Genomic DNA, 19,396 nt, shown 5'->3' with positions numbered 1-19,396 from the left:
ACCCCTGGATGATTTTTAGTTCTATTTTATCTCAACTCTCTCCATGTGTTACTGCTGACAATTTTTTTTTTTCCCTCTGACTCCACTCTTCTTGTTCTCCTCTCAGCAGCTGACTGTTCTTTCTCAGTTTCCTCCTTAGGCTCCCTTTCTTCTTTGCTCCCTAAATTCTGCTGTTTCCCCAAGGTCTACTCTCTGTTCTCTTCTTTTCCTTCCTGGGACAGTCTCATTAATCCAGTGGCCCAAGTGTCCTTACTGATGTACGGTGTGCTATTGAATTCCAGATCTACGGCTACATCCTTTTTTTTTTTTTTTAAAGATTTTGTTTATTTATTTGACACACAGAGATCACAAGTAGGCAGAGAGGCAGGCAGAGAGAGAGAGGAGGAAGCAGAGAGCCCGACGAGGGGCTCAATCCCAGGACCCTGGGATCATGACCCAAGCCAAAGGCAGAGACTTTAACCCACTGAGCCACCCAGGCGCCCCATTACAGCTACATCCTTAAACCTTCTCCCATAATTCCAACATTTACACAAAACTGTTCACTCTGCCAGTGTGCCCTCAAACTCAACTTGTCTCAGACAGAAATTAGCATCTTTTCTTGGCTTCTTCACCTCCCACATCAATTGGCAAGGCACACCAATTCTACACTTCAGTTATTCCTTGTACGTCCCCTTGCCTCCTCATCCCTAATGCCAAAGCCCTACTTCAGGCACTAACTGTATCTCCACTGGATTATTATGGAGTGTCCCACCAGAACTCCCTGATTACATTTCTCCTTTCTTGACTCCATTCTCTGCACTGCCTCAGTTAAATCCTTAAAGCATATAAATTCTGACCTCCCTGTTGCCTTTAGCATCAATTCCAAACTTCTTACCAAGGAGACAATTGTCACCTGCATTTCCCTTCATCTAGAATTTCTCCCCCATTCCACCTCCCTCCCTTCTAATAAATCTCTAATAAATCTTTTTTCAGTGAAAAAATGAATAATAAAAACTTATTTGAGTGAATTAAAAAGAAATATTAAAATTCCCCATGGGGATTCTCCCCTTTGATTTTTCACAGCTGTTTCAGAAATACTCCTGGGGTTAGAGCTGGGGGAGGTCACTCACTTAACAAGTGGTAAAACTGAGTCTCAGAAACAGTAAGTGGCTTGGCAAATCCCCCTCCCAGTCACACATGTACAGGATGGAGTAAGCATCAGATCTCCTAATCTCTAACCTAGACCCTGGAGGCCTCAGTGGCAGACATTGCCTCTTCAGATGGCTTCTCAAATTCCACTAGAAAAACACTTCAGGATGAAGCCCCAGCTTTTCACCAGGCCAGCTTCTTTATCAGATGACAAAGAACGAACTCTGCATTTAGAAGTAATCCATCATGACCAAGTAAAATCTTCAGTGATTAATAAAAAACAAACTGGTCTATCAATTCCAATGTTTTCAGGCAAAAATCATATCAAGTAAATGTGACAGATTCTTAAGGTCACTCAAAACATCACCTTGGGGTGGGAGATGTGGGCGAGGGAGAGACGACGAAAATCAAAACGAGTGTAAGGTGCAGGTAAGGCAGATGGTATAAATGTGGACTTAAAAGGAGTTTGCTTGTCCCTGCCTCTCACTGTGTATAGATTCCTCTTCCCTCTCTTCACCATGCAAATCTGCACGCTTTTGTTGCCTCTCTACGGAAGCATATCAAACATTTGAATTTCAAAACTGATGTTTTATTAAAAAAACATTGAATGGGATGTGATAGCATTTTACAAATACAAAGATCTCCCGTACATGTTCAATATAGCATATTCTGTTTAGCCCATACTAATGTACCGGCTTCAAACTGTTCTAAATCCCAGTGTGGGACTCTCTCTCCCTAGTAAGGCTATGCAGGAAATCAAAGATCCTTGGGGTCTATAATAATGATACTTAGATCAGGATTCAGAACACAGTAAATTCCTAAGAATACACATTCTATTATGAAGAATCCATCCCTTCATCTGTAATGACATGGTTGGAAGTTTTCAGATCCTTACGCCTCTACATTCTGTAATGCTGTGAGCACAAAAATAATAGATTTCAGTATTACTAAGAAGAATATGCTGATAATTTTGGAAAAAGGCAATAGTGAATCAGATTATTATGGTAATTATGAAAATGAAACACTTAAACGGATTACCATGACAAAAAAAAAACAAAATATATTTCACTGTGTGAAATGTGAAAGGCTGTACTAAAGCCACTTGATGATCTATATAAAGTACTTTATAACATGTTTTAAATTCATCATCTTGAACCAATTACAAAAACTTCTAGTGCCTGCTATTATTCATATTCAAGATGTCAGAACTTTGGATTTTTTAAAATAAGCATTTCTCCTTTCTTAGAACGATATATTGTTCTAAGCATATACATACATATATATATATATGGGCTTTATATATATATATAAAAAATATATATTTCTTTCTTAGAACGATATATCGTTCTAAGAATACACACACACTCACATATACACATAATGTGTATATGTGAGTGTGTGTGTATTCTTAGAACGATATATCGTTCTAAGAAAGAAATATATATATACGTATATATATGTGTATATGTGAGTGTGTATACATATATATGTATATGTACATATATATGTGAGTGTGTGTATGTGTGTACTCTTAGAACGATATATATGTATATGTATATACATATGTATATGTGTGTGTATGTGTGTGTGTGAGTGTGTGTGTGTGTGTGTGTGTGTGTGTGTGTGTGTATATATATATAGGCTTTAATGGTAAGGAAATGTTGCTGACACAAGAAACTGCCTTTTGAAGCAATCAGGGTCACCCTCCATTTGAGAAGTTCCTTAAGAAATCTAGGAGGATCTCAAGAATGAAGGTTTGTCTTTCTGGGAAACTTTTAAGAGTGACAGTTAATACACACACACACACACACACACACACACAGAGCAAAGATAATCATGAGCACCCAGTGTCAAACACTGGGATATATAGTGTTAAGCAAATGTGTTTACTTGATGACTGAAATTTATTTGTGCTAAGAAAAGAATAATGTTCCAGTTTTTGTGAAAATTTTTCCACCATCAATTATCTAGCTTTCTCACCTTCTGAAATACAGCTCCTTGGATCTAAATAAACCTTTATTTGTTGACTCTGGCCCATCACTATTAACACCAATTATTGTGCTCTTTAGCATTCAGGGATAACACTGGGAGTTACTGAGCTAAATATCTGCTTCTATTTTTATTCTCTGTATCTGTTGGTTTTCACAGACTTTGTTAATTTGTTTTATAGTTTTGGTTTGTTTTCTCTTTCATTATTCAAGTATTAGGGAACACTTATCCCTGGGGCGAAGCTCTGTTCCTTCAAAGAATTCTCAACCCTTCAGGTTTGGTTATTTCTAATTTGATAGTAGTCTAAGATATCAGAAAGACAAAGAGTATCAAAATTACATGTAAAAGGCTTTAAGAAGAGAGGTTTTAGAAGCTCTTTAAAAACAAATACAATCGGCATAGGGCTTGAAACCACCCTTGCTCCTCCGCTTTTTTTTTTTTTTAAGATTTTATTTATTTATTTGACAGAGAGAGATCACAACTAAGCAGAGAGGCAGGCAGAGAGAGAGGAGGAAGCAGGTTCGCTGCTGGGCAGAGAGCCCGATGTGAGGCTCTATCCCAGGACCCTGAGACCATGACCTGAGCCAAAGGCAGAGGCTTTAACCCACTGAGCCACCCAGGTGCCCCTCCCCTGCTTTTTAAAAAGTCACTTAGCAGCCAAGTTCTTTGCTTTAGAGCTTATGTCTGGGTTCATTAGTTGGGACTTGCTCTATTTTCATTAATACACTAATTTTAAAATGGACATTTTAAAGTACCTTATAACATTTTCCTAATAGAAATCTTACTGAGTTGTACAAAGGAGATGTGAGGGAAGTCAATACCACTAATTACCAGGTTTGCTATGAATGCAAATGAACGATGGGATTCATTCCATTTGTTTACCTACCAGATATCTAGTCATTCCAAATGTCAGCCATTCCAGGAAGCCTCTATGGCTCCCCAGGCTGGGGTGGGAGCTCCTCCACATACCTTTTCCTAATCCAAATTGTTACCTGTGTTCATTTTATTTTTTGTACTGGTTTTGTTTTTTGTTGTTTTGTTTTGTTTTTGTGGGTCTCCCCCTTCAGACTAAGTTCCTAGAGACCAGGACTTATGCTTCAATGTCTCTATCTCAGGGCAGGTGTTGAGTTCTGTCTGGCTGATTCATCTGTCAACTGATCCCAGGCATGTAGAGGATTAGAAATGGGGAGAAGGAAGCAGTAGAGAACAGATCAGGTAGGGAGGGAAGGAGGGGAGAAGGCTATTACAGCAGTATGCATATCTTGCTGATGGTGAAAAATAAACAACACTATGCAGAATCAGTTGTGGGAGGGAAAATGAAATGCAAAAAAGCAGGAGAGTTGATGAGAAGGGTGAAAGGGATGAGAATATTTTCTTCACTTAGTTGGGGTAGTGAAAGCAGTAGATAATAGGGATAAATTAGGCCCATTAAAATGTAGAGAGGGCAGGAGATTAATGTTGTCTCCAAAAAGGTGGCAGTCCTGGGCTCATTCTTTAATTAGTGTTTAACAGAGAAAAGAAAATTGGGCAATTAGAAAAATAACGACGACTAGGCAAAAACATCTCCCAAAGAAAAGCTCAAGAGGAGAATGAATATCCATTAGCCACAAGATTGGTCTTGCAGGTTGGGATATTAGGAAACTTGGCATGTTTGCTGAATACTTTTTTATGATTAGGAAAAGAAATACCATGTGCCCAAATAGTCTTGAATGCAACAGCTAAACAATTCCATATTTGAGACAGAAATATCTCCCTTCTCTTTCTTCTCTGGGAATATAACCTTCGTCATTTCTTCAGATGTCATGGCTCCCATTCAAGAGTATACTGGGGAAGTACAGGATGGAACGGCGAGATGGGTGAAATCAAGAACTCACTTCAATGTGTCCAAGTGTAGGTTTACACACAACACATGTGTATACATACACACTATCCTCATACAAAGTGGAAATTAGCTATGATCATTCATGAAGTACAGATAGCAATGCAGAATGATATCATATTAACGGAGGGCACAGATTTAGGAATCAAATAGCTTGGATTTGCATTTTGGCTTCACCCCTTTTGAGCCTCACCAACTTGCATTAGTTATCTTATACCAATTTGGACACCCCGTTTTTCATCTGCAGAAAGGGAGGAACCACTGGTTATAATAGGGTTGAGAGATATTGTGTATAAAGTACCTGGCATGCTATTTGGCACATGGCAGACTACTCAATAACTGTGGATTCTCCCTTTTTCTTTCTCAAAGGTCAAAATGGCAAAGTGGTGCTGAATGAATTTTCTTCTGGAGCATTTCTATCTCCCAAAGCGGGTAGCCAGGGACAGCAAATTGGCACTCTCTTTGCTTAAAACATTCAAATTGTCTTCAGGATAGGGACTTCACTTTCTGGACATATTCAGGGAAAGTCAGAAATACTAGAGCTTAGCTGAATTAGTGTCCAGGGGAGAGGTCAGGTGAGTCTCTGTTGAAATCTCTTGCCTTCTGCTCACAGTGAAAAGAAAAGAAGACCTGCTCAGATCTCGCCTTTGCCCGGTTCTGCTTTGGTTATACTCCCCCCCCCCCCACCCCCGAGAGAGAGAGAGAGAGAGAGAGAGAGAGAGAGAGAACACACGTGTGAGCGTACACGTGCACAGCAGTGGGGGTGGGGGATGGTGGAAGGAGAGGGGCAGAGAGAAAGGGAGAGAGAGAGAATCTTAAGTAGGTTCCACAACCAACACACAGAGCCTAACCTGGGCTTGATCTCAGGACCCTGACACCATGACCTGAGCCAAACTCAAGAGCTGGATGCTTAACCGACTGAACCACCCAGATGCCCCTTACACTTTTTCTAAATAAGTCAAAGAGTCAATAGCCCTCTCTCTGGGGCTACTGACACAACAGATAAGCCCTATCTGTTGATGGACCTGTCTGAAGGGACATTCTTCTGTCCAGCATCTTGTTCCAGGAAGGACCAAGTCTAAATAAATCTCCAGCTTGAGATTCCCAAGATCCAAACATGATACCTAAGATTGGTCCATGAAGTGTTCCAAGTTGCATCTCATTCTTCAGATGTTTTCCTTTCCCCGTCTCCTTACTTCATTCTCACTTCCCAAATGCAGCTTCTGCTGATACATTAACCTGGGAAGCTTTACAACCACAGATGTATTAATAGGTTACTGCTCTCAGAAATCTGTGTATTTCTTGAAATGTTCCAGAGAGAGATGATCACAGAACTGGCAGCAAAACTGTCCTATTAATGAGGATGTTTCATGGAGTAATCATGAAGCCCCTCCACATTCTCTTAGTCCTAACTCTTGGCAAATTCGAGGATCATCTCTCCAAGTTGTTAATCACATGGCTAGCTTAAACAATTGAAAAAACATGACAGCAATGCCTTGACTTTTCCAAATCAAGGAGTTCAGCACTGTTCTTGTGAACCATGTAGTTCTAAAGGACAGATTCACTCACTGAAGGGAAAAAAAAAAAAAAAACAACCTGATCTTGGGCATGAAAAATAAATCAGTAAACATAATACTGAGCAATGACATCATGGGCATTAAGCCTCATGGATATAGTCAACATAAATCCTCTTCCAAGCACTTTGGGATGGGGTCATAAAATTAGTGATTTGAAAATGAAAGATGTTTCATTTTTCAACTTCAGGAGAGAATATACTGCTCTATCTTGTGGCATTTCGCTTGCAAATTTGATTCTAATTTGATTGGTTAAAAACAGTTTCACACATTGAAGATAGAAAAATGCAATGTTAAAAAAGTCATATTAAATGAAAATCTCATAAAATGAAGAGAGGTGAACATTATGGCTTATTAAGCACAGGTTCAATCTACCCAACAAAGACATATTCTCAAGATAATAAAGAATATTTTATCTTAGCTTGGTTTTCATTCATTTCACTAAATTAGCCTCATTGATACTAATTTCTCTCACCTCCTCATGAACATTATTGTCCAGAATTTAATCAGTTTGAAAGCAATCCCCTTTCTGAAGTCCCCATGTTCCTATAAATCTGAAAGAGCAAAGACCTCAAGCAAGGGTATAAGCAGAACATGGCCATGATGTAACTGGCGAGATCACTTCCTGAGGCGTCATAGATGCTCTGGTGTCATGATTGAATTTTAACAATGGTGACTCTATCACGGACTCACACCAGCAACACTTTCATTAGCTTGTTTTTACGCAGATTATTCCACGCACCTGAGTGGTGGTCAGAAGACAGAGAAATTACTAATCAAAATCCCAAATTGTGTAGTATAAAATATCACTATTCTCTAAGTGTTTTCTCATAGTGTGAGACGGGCTAGTATTTTGGAGTGGCCATTGTCACAGTCATAACTGTTCATCAGACAGAAAGAATGTAGGGGTGGCTTGGCCACGGCCATTAAGCAAGAAACACACATATAAACAATTAATTACAGGTCGTGCTAAGTGCTGTGAATAGAAAGTTCAGAGAGAAAATAATGGTGTATACCAAGGATATCATACATTCACAGAGACATGAAAGATGAGTAGGCATTCACTCAAAGTGTTTAGAAGGGAGAGGTCTTCAGAGATATAGGAGTCATATGTGCAAAGGATATACAGCAAGGCAAAAGCCAGTAAGTGTGAGGATTGAAAGCAGTCAAGGCATAAAGGAGAGAAAGACCTGGGAGGATTAGTCATGGGAGAGACTGTGTAGGCCTTAGTGGCATAGTAAAGAACTGTTAACCTCACCAGGAAGCCAATGGAGCGGTTCTGAGTAGAGAAGCCACTTAAGGCAATGTACTGCTCTAAGTGATCTTTCTATAAGCTGGAGAATGTATGCAAACAGAGAAAGCAGGGAAAAATTAATACAGTAGTTCTGAGAGACATCATGGTGACTCGGCCCAAGGTGATGGCAGGTGGTTTCCAAGAAGTTCAGGAAGTAAGGCATAGTCAGTGGCTGCTCCAGCAGCTGGGTGAAACTTTTTCAACAGGAAGCTCCAAAGTTAAGCAATAAAAAAGGAAATCAAAGTGAGAGACAGTGAGCACTGAGGATGCTGGAAAATTGATATCAGTGCCAGAGTCTATTAGTGTACAGAAGGGCAGAGTGGGGTTCCATTTTCAACTCAATCTGTGGTAGTGCCAAGAGAGCCAAACAGAGACTCAGTTGTGAAGGGCAAGTTGCTGGGATTGCATATAAGGTGATGTAGAGTCTGGAAGTTACTAGAGTGGGACACAAGTTCAGAGGAAATAGCATGGCTACTCTATGCTGAGCTGCCTGAAATGATGGCTTGGAATTCATTTAATATCCTGTAACTAGGAATAAGATTAGTCTCAGACATCAGGAAGAGCTAAACCAGCAGATGAAAGCTATGAGACCCAACTCCAGGAAAACTAACTAACCCAGGGCAGACACAAAGGCACATTATTATTCTTCATTAACTTAATCTGGGTGTATGTTTTTAATATTCTCTTGGGAAGATATAAAATTACACACATCTTACAAAAAGGATGCAAGATCAGGTCAAATAAACAGAAAGACATGCACAAAGATGTAATTTAAGTATCCTGCCAAACAGACCAAAATAATATATCTATTAGTATTCAATATAATGTTTTTTTTCACCCACTGTTTTATAATGATGCAAATCCAAATTTTCAAAACTGTAGAGAGCTGTGGGTATTAAAATGTCTGGACCTTGTCTTCTACAGTTTCAAGGTAGCTTGTTCTCAACACAGTGTTACTCCTAAGCATCTGGCAAAATAATGAGCAGTATCTTTCATGTCATTCCACTAATATCTAGGGAAAAGAAAAACACTTAGGTTTCCTTCTTTGTTTACTTTCAAAAGCAATGAACTTCTTTCTTATCGGTTTTCTATTTTTGATTTTCTAAATCATATTCTGATTCTAAGAGGATGTTTTTCTGGTTTTCCACCATCGGCTTAAATGAGTCATTACACTTGATTATCTCTAGAAGTCATTGATGGCCAATCAGAAGGACTCAGCCTGTAAATTTTCACTTGAGTTATTAGAATTAACAAATTCTATCCTTATCCAAATGGAATCTTTAAGTTTACCTTTCAAATTTGTTAGATCAAGTTTCACAAACCAAAATATCACATGAATATATTGTATGCTGTTTAGATTTTTTTTTTCCTCCCTAGGGCATAAAAGTCAAATTTACAATGCTAATATTTCTGTAAGAAAGTTCTAAGTGGTACACTTTTCTTCAAATAGGCAACAGATTTGTCTGTCTGTAAATATGCTTATACTCCTATTGGAGTGGTGAAAAGCAGCAGACATACCAAATTCAATATACAGACTATACAACTGGGAGAACATTCATACATTAGAAAGCTATTGTCAAGAAGAGTCAACTGTTCCTTTACATAATCGAGTTCAATAAATATTTACTAAGAATCTGCAAGTCTGCTAGTTACCGCGAGGAATGCAAACTGATAAAACCTGGGTTATCAAGAAACCTAAATATAAAAAGGAAGATAAAATGTAGATTTTCTCATTGAAGCCATTAGTAAGTACCATGAAAGAGAAACAGTTTTGAATTTACGTTTGATTTTGAATATAACTCACTCTTCAAAGCAAGAATCTGCAAGTAAACAACACACACACAGTGATGTGTCAATTACAAGTATACATTGTTAATCTACATGATTAATACTGAAAAAAGTGTGTGTGTGTGTGTGTGTATATGTGTGTGTGTGTGTGTGTGTGTGTGTGTAAATGCGTGGGTTTTTTCCTCAGCTCCAATAAACAAAAGGTTACATTCAGCTCAATGTCATCTCAATAGTATAAATAGAACCTTAAGACATGAATTTCCTAATCTTTTTTTTTCAAAACCACCTGAAGATATTTGCCCAGCTCTGGTTTTAAGCTATAATATGAACATATATAGACATGCAGGCACACACCCACCCATCACCCCCTCCACCACCACAACCTGCATACTTTGGTGTGAAAACGACACCTGTCACATAATAGGAATGGGATTTTTTATTTTTTTATTTTTTAGGAAATGGGATTTTTTTAAAAGATTTTATTTATTTATTTGTCAGAGAGAGAGAGAGAGCGCGCGAGCGAGCACAGGCAGACAGAGTGGCAGAGGGAGAAGCAGGCTCCCTGCGGAGCAAGGAGCCCGATGTGGGACTCGATCCCAGGACGCTGGGATCATGACCTGAGCCGAAGGCAGCCGCTTAACCAACTGAGCCACCCAGCATCCCGGAAATGGAATTTTGAAATCAAGTTATGCTAAACTTGTCTCTGATTAAAAATGCTTTAAAGCATTGCTAAACTTAGTGTATTTGCTGTAACAACAGCATTTCTGGTTAATTTCTCTCTCTATAAGAACAGTGAGAGGCCACGTTGGCCATCCATGGTACCACAACTCCCTGGGACATGAGGATGGAAAGCCTCCAAAGCTGAAGCATCAGCATGCACAGGGAGTATCTGTTGATGTATGCCACCTTTAATAATTTAGTATGTTGACTTATACTTTCCACACGAGTAGTCTTGTCTTAACAGCAGTAAATACAGCTACAAAGCAGTGAGGAATGGCAATTGGCTGAGGGCACTAATTACACTGTCTTGACTTGAATTAAAATTGCTAAACAGCAAATGAGATTACCAGCCTAAAGATAACCTTAATTTAAATGCGAGGCTGCATTTATCTCATCTACAATGTAATTTTCCAGAGGTGTAGAAAAATACAATTTTAATGGAAATCCATTGTTTAAAAATATAATTAAAGTCCCTGGTCCCTCCTTCTGTCCCTCCTCCCCCCCCCCCCCACACCCCACCCTTTGATTTTGTTCTACAGGCAAGATGTGCAGACTGATTTAGAGGTCAGAATGAAAACATTCAGATAGTGTTCTCGTGGCCAGACATTACTTTCAGTACCATCTTCATTTTTAATGATTAAGCACTGGCGATGGGACAGATACATGCCTAAGGAATGGAGTGAAGGAGAGGAAAGGGAAAATGACCTTATACAATCCCTGGAGCTAAAAGAAACCTTAGAAATGGTAAGAACCCAACTCTACCATTTGATTAATGATGTAGCCCAAGTCCCAGAAAAGCCAAGCGATGTTTCCAAGAACACAGAGCAAGAAGGCAGCGCTATCGGGGTGGGGTGAGGGGTGGGGCGGATTATGCTGGCCTGGCATTTGGAATCAGAAAATCTATGTTTGAATTCTGTCTCTTTTACTTACTAGTTCTGTGACAGGCCACTTCTTATACTGAGGCTCAATTTTTGCATTTCTCTCTCTCTCTTTTTTTAAGATTATTTATTTATTTGACAGAGAGAGAGAGAGAGATCACAAGCAGGCAGAGAGGCAGGCAGAAAGAGAGAGGGGGAAGCAGGCTCCCTGCTGAACAGAGAGCCTGGTGTGGGCCTTGATCCCAGGACCCTGAGATCATGACCTGAGCCGAAGGCAGAGGCTTAACCCACTGAGCCACCCAGGCACCCTCAATTTTTGCATTTCTAAAATGGAGACTGAAAGAATTTTGACCCGACCAGTCAATGAGAATACATGAACACCTACATGATTTATACAAGGGCTCAATGAAGATGTTTTTCTCAGGGACTTTTCAAGACCAGAACCCAACTGTTCAAATTCCCAGCCCAAATATACATCTTTATAATACTTTCCCTTTCACTAACTCTGAGATTATAACCACATTCTCATTAATCATACTGGGTGTTTGGTGTATGTGTGAGCAGAAGGGGAACAGAGAGCAAGAAATACTTGTGAATTAATATTAAGATTTATAGGATAAAGGTCAACAAGTTTTGTTTATCTGGTTTTTCAATGACTTATGAAGCACTCACAACAAAACAAAGCTGAAGGTTGATCCTTGAGAATTCAGGAAGACAGTAATTTTGAGATGAAGTTGTCCTCATCAAGGACTTAAAGTCCTATGTACACTTGACACACTGCAAACACACTCACATATCACTGCATACATACTCCCTCCTACAAACATGTCCATAATCACTTCCCATCACTATAGGACATGGGAGTAGCAAGTAGAGGTGGACTTCTAGATAAGTTCTACACATAAGCCAATTAAAAAGATTTTTTTCTATTCTTTTCATTAATGAGACAGAAGAGAAATAAATAACAAAAGGAAAGAAAGGAAGATAAAAAGGAAGAGAAACAAAAAGGAATTAAATCATGATGATCATTTGGCAAGAGGATCCCCTTTACAGATGCAAATAATGTGGCTCTGGTTTATGTAAAGCTTGTGCTCCAGTGGAAATAATCTTGAATTAGAAGTCCAAGTTTCTAATTTCCTGTTGCCAGTGTGTAGTTGTATGACCTTTGATAGACATTAAAAATTTCAGATACTTATCTGTAAAATGAGGCCATTTCTTCATCTGGGTGAAAACAAGACAGATGATATTACCTGCAAAGTATCTTTGGAAATTCCTTGATTCCATGAGTATTTGTGATTGTAAGCAAGGGAGATAAACTCCTTCAGAAAATAAGAAAGCCCATGTTTTCAAGGTATAAATTTAGGAAAGATTCACTAACCAAACTGAATTATGGTAGAGCCTTTTAGGTCTTTACACTCTGAATAGTTCTACTTTCTAGAAGGGGTCCTGCCTGGCCAATTAATCTTGTTTTCCTTGGGCCTGGACTTTATCCCTAGTTCTAGAGAAATAAAAGATGTGCATATTTGGTTTTATTTAACCATATTCTAAAGTCTGAGTTGTTCTCACGAAAACAAACAAGGTATCTTTGGAGTTGAAATATCCCAATCAGAGTGCCGTCTAGTTGCCATATCGTACATTACGACGGTGAAACAGGTAATACCTATCCTCCCCTCCCCCCCAGAAAGATGTATTAGTGAGGTGGTTTTAGCTTTAAAAGAATATTTCTGTTACTCTCCACATTTCCAGCTTTCTTCAAATGGTCCTTAGTGTCTAGTCTCAACCCTAGGATGAATTTTAAAAAATATGTCTAAAGCTGAGAATAGAGCAGTATTACTTGTTTTCCTCTTTGAAACCAAGAAGGGGTGAAAGAAAAGATGAAGGAGGGTCTAAGAAGGACAACTGACTTGGTAGATGGGCAGCTCACTTCTTCGTCCAAATTAAACTCCGTCTCTTCAAAGGATGTGCAGGGACCACATCTTACCTGTCCGGAATACCATTCCTGGTACGTGGTGAGTACTGAATAAATGCTTTCTGGGGGGAATGAGAGCTCCTAAATCCAGAAGTTTAGCCAAAAAAGGCAGAAAAGGATCTAATCGGTGCTAGGATTTGTTGGACTATTGATATGAAATGTCAGTAAAATACTATCAAATTTTAATTTATTTTTTCCTAAACTAGTTGCATGGCTCCCACCTTTCTCTTTTATGGTTTGGTCTGCCCTTTAAAACTAATGGCCGTCTGCCTATTTCTTTGGACCGTGAAAGCACAATAGTGCTCATCTCCTGGCACAGTAGTCTGGGAAAACACTATCGGATTTCACATGTTGAACAGTGTCAACTATGACTATGAGAAAAGGATGTTTTACTAGAGAAAGTCTTGAGGCCACTGCGAATTTGAACACCTAGCAGTCAACACACCAAAGGAGTTGTAGCTTGTATTAAATGGGTTAGGACAAGTGGAATTTTAGGTCATGAAAACTGGCCATCTCCTCTGTTTCCTCCCTGGTCAGCTCATCTATGAAAGAATAATCAATGGAAACAACCAAGCAGCCAGATTTCTCAGAAACATACATCACAGCTGCAAAAGAAATTTGTACAACTTAGAAATTAAGGGACAACAGGAGACAGCATTTTAGAGAAACGGACTTCACAAAAACACTTGAATATGGCACTTCCTATGAGACTATATTTAGACCCAAATCTCTGATAGCCTGCATATTATCTTTTGTCACTGACTTCACCATTAAAGAAAGGAGCCACATGGAAACTGGAACTCTATGGCCAGACCTTAAAAGCATTCGTAATGAGATTTCTCCCATGGATTTCTCTGTATGATTCCTCTTCTTTCCAAATCTTGGTTAAGGTATATGCCTTACTTAAAGGCATGTTTCCATTACAATATCTTCCGGTTAATTAAAGATTATTTTTAAAAGGAAAAAAGAAAAGCACCCGCTGATTTGTTTTTGGTTAGTACAAATGCTCTCTATTTGCATTACACTCTTATCTGGAAAATTTGCCTATGAGTGCTTTCTTAAATGACTGAGGCCCACGTTGAGTCATCTCTACTTAGGTATTGTGTGGCGGAAGTACGTCACAGACGCCCAGGCCTGGGCATCTGCAGATCTAAGTTTGTATGATCTTTGCAAATTTCTTTTCCTTTCTGAGTCCTAGTCTGCTCCTCTGTAAAAGGGAGAGACCTGGAAAAATTGCGGCTGAAGTTCCCCCAAATGCTACTGCCCCCTTGAGGGCAAGCCATGATAATGGCTGACAAAATTTAAGAATCTGTTGGGGATGAAGAGGTAGGAATCAAGAATTTATAAGCATCAGGAAGGAATCAAAGATTTGACTTGGATTTCTCTTGTGGCTAGCTCAGCTAGAGCTCAGAAGGGATGTTGATGAGGCAACTAGTTTCCATTGATCACAGCGGAGAAACAGCATTAAGTCTTGGTAGAAATATATGACCTGGACTGAGAGTGCTGTTACCTGAGGCCGTTTAACAAAAAGCAACTCCCAGCACAAGATACAGGTCAGAAAGAGTTCATTTTTTTGTTTTGTTTTGTTTTTGTTTTTGTTTTCTAGTTAGTTTGCCCATGGTAGGCAGAATAATCGCCATCTCTTTTCCAAACATGGCCAATCCTAATCCCTGAAACCTGTGAACTTTATCTTACATGGCAAAAAGGACTTACAGATGTGATTCAAGGTTTTGAGAAAGGGGCCATTACCTGAATTATTCAGGTAGGCTCAGTCTTAAATCACATGAGTCGTTAAAAGCAGAGTATCTTTTCCAGCTGCAGAAAACAAGAGAGAGAGCCTACTGGTACTTTGAAGATTGAGAGAGGGACCATGAGGCAAGGAATGTGGGCAGTCTTATGAAGCTGGAAAAGGCTAGGAAATGGACTCTCTCTTAAAGACTTGAGAAAAAAAAAAGAGCAGCCCTATCAAAACCTTGATTTTAGCTCAGTAAGATGAACTCTGGACATATGAACCTCCAGAAATATAGGATAATAAATTTGTGTTATTTTAAGTCACTAAGCTTGTGCTAATTTGTTACAGCAGCAATAGGAACCTAATACAATGCCACTGGACAAAAGCATCCAGGGACATTCTGGGCTGGTCTTAGAACAGGGCCAAGCATTTAGATGTCACACCTACAAAACTTATTTAGTCATTTTCTCCCTTGCCGGGATCTTCACATCAACGTATTCTACTTAACGTATTCTACTTAACACAATTCAGTGTTCAGGAAACACTCCTGAACCTAAAACATTCCCAATATACTCTAAGTAATAAGTGACTGATGCCAGCTTCAAATACGCAGTGAGCATTTATATGGATCAAAGCCTTGGATTAAGAAATGAACTTCCAAAATTTTATCTTCAAAGAACAGCCAGTAATAAACGAAGAATGGAGTGTGGATAGGGGCTCTTTCAGGCATAGATACAAACTCTCTCTGTCCTTAAGGCTACATCTCGACAACTTGTAAACTTTTTGCTGTTTCATTATTTGGAGAGCATACTCTCTCCGACCTAGTGGTCTTAGTCATACACTATATACTGATAATGAAGAACTAGGGAAGGAAAAAAAAAAAAAAGGCATATTGGTAGTAGGATGGGAAGTGAAAGGAATGAAAATAAAAGGAAAGGGGAAAAGGCACTTTTTAAAAAAGAATATAAACTTCTCAAACATGTAGGCATTCAAAATTTTAAAAATTAAGAGGTAACTGTGATAACTACAAGCATCATTTTCTCTGTCATTTCCTACCAGCTGCCTCCTCCTTTCTGCTCTTTTCCCTCTGCTTTTCTGCCTTATGACCTGCCCTTTGCCTTGCAAAGTTCACTGGTAGCCAGAGGCCTTATAGAATAGTATTAGTTTATTACTGCACTCAAATCCTTTGATTGGCCCATATAATACTTAGATATACACAAATGCTTTCCATAAGACAAAAGGGAAACGTCCCTATTTAGAACAATCCTCTATTTCCACGTGAAGTACAGATGTGCAACACACATCATTGATTTATAAACCAAACCAGAGTCTGACAGCACTTTGTTATAGGATATGAATAAAACTTAACAAATTACTATTTAGTTGACTATCTCCTACTGTGTACTATTTTTCCTTGCCATATCTTTCTTCACTCTTCCCTCATTATAAATTAGCATCATTTCCTGGCACTTTTCAGACACAACAGATGTAATGCTATCAACATTCTCATAATGCTAAAGTCACCACGAGCTCCAGGCATACTGATTGCTGTCAGCGATCCTATGTTTTTATTGTAAGTTTCTCTCTGTCTTCAGTATATTGGACTATATGATGTATGTATAACAGAAACACGTACACGGCAATACCGGTTGTTAAATGGGCTGTGAACCAAAATGAGCAAATGGACACATCTGCTCACCTTCAAAGGTCATTAATGAATAAATAAATAATTATCAAAAGCATCTGGAGCAAGAACCATAATTCACTACAGTTTTTAATAACTTATGGAACTAAAGAAAGTTCTAGATGCGTCAGCCACGCATAGATTAGTGCTGAAGTGATATTCCACCAAGAACCATCCTTTTCTAGATTTCCGGGGGCTTGTGTTGTAAGACTCACATTGTGTCATGCTAAGTCTCATTTTGCTAAAAGAATGGCTAATAAAACTACAGGAGTCATGAAGAAGAAAGAAACACAAACCTGTGGAGAAACCACACACACACACACACAAACACACCAGATTTAACCTAATTCATAAGTACTGCTACAAAGAACCAGGCCCAACATCAAAGAAATAAGTACCATCTAAATATCTTCTCCTAAACCCCTCTTCTTTGTCCTCAGGGACAAACAGAATACTTTTCCCAAGTGGCAGAAAATGAGAAAAAGAGTAATTTTTAAGCCAAAATACAAAAAAAAAAAAAAATTCTTCATGCGTTCAGACATGTAACCATAATCTAACAATAACTATACTTTTGCCCCAAACCCACTTGCATGATGTACTATTCAACCCACCAATGATCAGAACCCATTAAGGACGCTACCTTCTCGAGCAATAGGGAGGGAGATGCAGCCACCCATGGACAAGTCCAGGAGGTTAAGGCCTCTGTCTGAGAAGAACAAAGTACACAGGCCACTAAAGGTCCAAACAAAAAGTTAAATAGTAATGTAATTTTCCATACATGAATTGCCAAAGCACAGAAAATGCATTTTTAAAGGAGCGATCTGGGCAAAATGTAAAAACACTGAGTCAACATGTTTTCCAGCAGCAGTCGGCAACCTTTTTAAAAGTGAACTATGAAGTTTCTAACATCTTTCTTTCTAGAGTTAAGTGGGTACTGGTGATTCTCCAAACTCCTGCAGGGATGGGGGAGGGAGCCAGGGACAGAAGTGACAGAATTAGTGGTCTGGATTTTGCCATCCAAGAAAGAGTACTGACCAGGGGTTGCTAGACATGATGGCTGGCTCACAAGAGTTCCTAAAAACGGGTTCAACATCAAGTCATACACTATCTTTCATTTATAGAGCTTATGTTGCCAGTGGGTGATGCAGAAGGTGAACCAAAAGAAGTCATAATGGTGGTGGCATAAGTAAACCTGTGGCAGTTAACAAGGTAGCAAGAGCCTTAGAGCTTCAGGTGACTTGCACTGAGTTCATGTTTCGCAGCCAATGGCAAGACGACGCCCTAGCCCTCAGTAAAGTCATATATGTGCATCAAGTGAACGTGCTGGACAGCAGTTCTCCAAATGTGCTGAGAAAAAGTAGTTAAATATTCTCCTCCTCCAACAAAAGAGACTATGCAAACAGGATGAGGAATTCCCCTCCCTTCCCGCCTAGAGATTCAGAACCAAATTAGAAGGCTCAAAACTATGAAAGTCCTGGACAAAACTTGGTCCAACTCTGGAATTTCACAATCTTTTTTTGATTATCAAACTCTTATAACATTATGACCTATGACAGATAGTTTCTGAGATGCCTCCCAGCAATTCCCACTTCCTGATTTTCATGCACTTGGGTACCCTCCCCATTCGAGTGCTGGTTAGACCAAGTGCTTAGCTTCAGATGAAGAGAATAAGGCAAATCAACTGGGGTGTCACTTCCAAGAATAGGTTATCAGTTGCTGTGATCTTCTTCTTCTCTTCTGCCTCTTGATATGCTCATTCTGATGATGCCATATACCATGTTGTGAGTTAACCTATGGAAGAGCCCATTTGACAAGGAACCAAGTGTGGCCCCTCTTCACAGCCAGTAAGAAGCTAACACCTGCCAACAACCACATGAATGAACTTGAAAGTGGGTCTTCCCCAGCCAAGCCTTAAGACCACCGCAGCCCTGACTAACCCCTTGATTGCAGCTTTTTGAGATTCCTTGAGCCATTGGATCCAGCTAAGCCATACCTAAATTCCTGACTCAGAGAAACTCTGAGAAAATAAACATTGTTTTAAACCACTAAATTTTAGGGTAATTTGTTATGCAGCAATTAGCAAATGCTAACACAAGAGCATACAGAACTACCCTATGGGAAAATCACTTTGGAAAACACTGACGGGATTTTTAAGATTATTTCTTAAGTATCTTTTCAATGTATGAGATAAAGCAAATCATTGGAAAATAGATTTTCCTTATCACAACAGGAAAAAAAAAAACCACATAAGCCTTTAAATTATATGAACTCAATTGTCACTGATTAAAATGACTGAGCTGAGATTCAACTTTTCACTGGCAACGAGAAAGTATCTACAAAAATAAAGTACGAAAAAGGTGCAAATTTTTCAAGCACTTTGGATATACTCCAATCCCTGGGGGTACTTTCTGCAAACTAAAATTTTGCATTAAAGCAGGCCTGCAAAAGACCTCTTCTTATCTACACATTTTTGGATCAGTTTCAGTTTTTTTTTTTTTTTTTTAATTTTATTTATTTATTTATTTGTTAGAGAGAGAGAGTGAGCGAGCACAGGCAGACAGAGTGGTAGGCAGAGGCAGAGGGAGAAGCAGGCTCCCTGCCGAGCAAGGAGCCCGATGTGGGACTCGATCCCAGTACGCTGGGATCATGACCTGAGCCGAAGGCAGCCGCTTAACCAACTGAGCCACCCAGACGTCCCCAGTTTCAGTTTTGATACAAAACTCAAACGACATTAAAATTACATTTCATTAGGACTGCTCTT

The 19,396-nt window shown here is 39.2% G+C and overlaps 1 protein-coding gene across 4 annotated transcripts in view; it reads right to left on the bottom strand.

Annotated features, from left to right (window-relative positions):
- The window catches only part of CTNNA2 (catenin alpha 2), a gene marked incomplete at its 5' end in the record, with an annotated part of 988,253 nt that overhangs the window by 464,235 nt on the left and 504,622 nt on the right, over positions 1 to 19,396 (bottom strand). The gene's annotated exons all lie outside the window — the stretch shown is intronic.

The sequence above is a fragment of the Martes martes genome (genome assembly GCF_963455335.1).
Source record: "Martes martes genome assembly, chromosome: 9".
Lineage (NCBI taxonomy): Eukaryota > Metazoa > Chordata > Mammalia > Carnivora > Mustelidae > Martes > Martes martes.
Note: the sequence above shows the minus strand (reverse complement) of the source record. Positions and strands in the feature narration are given on the sequence as shown.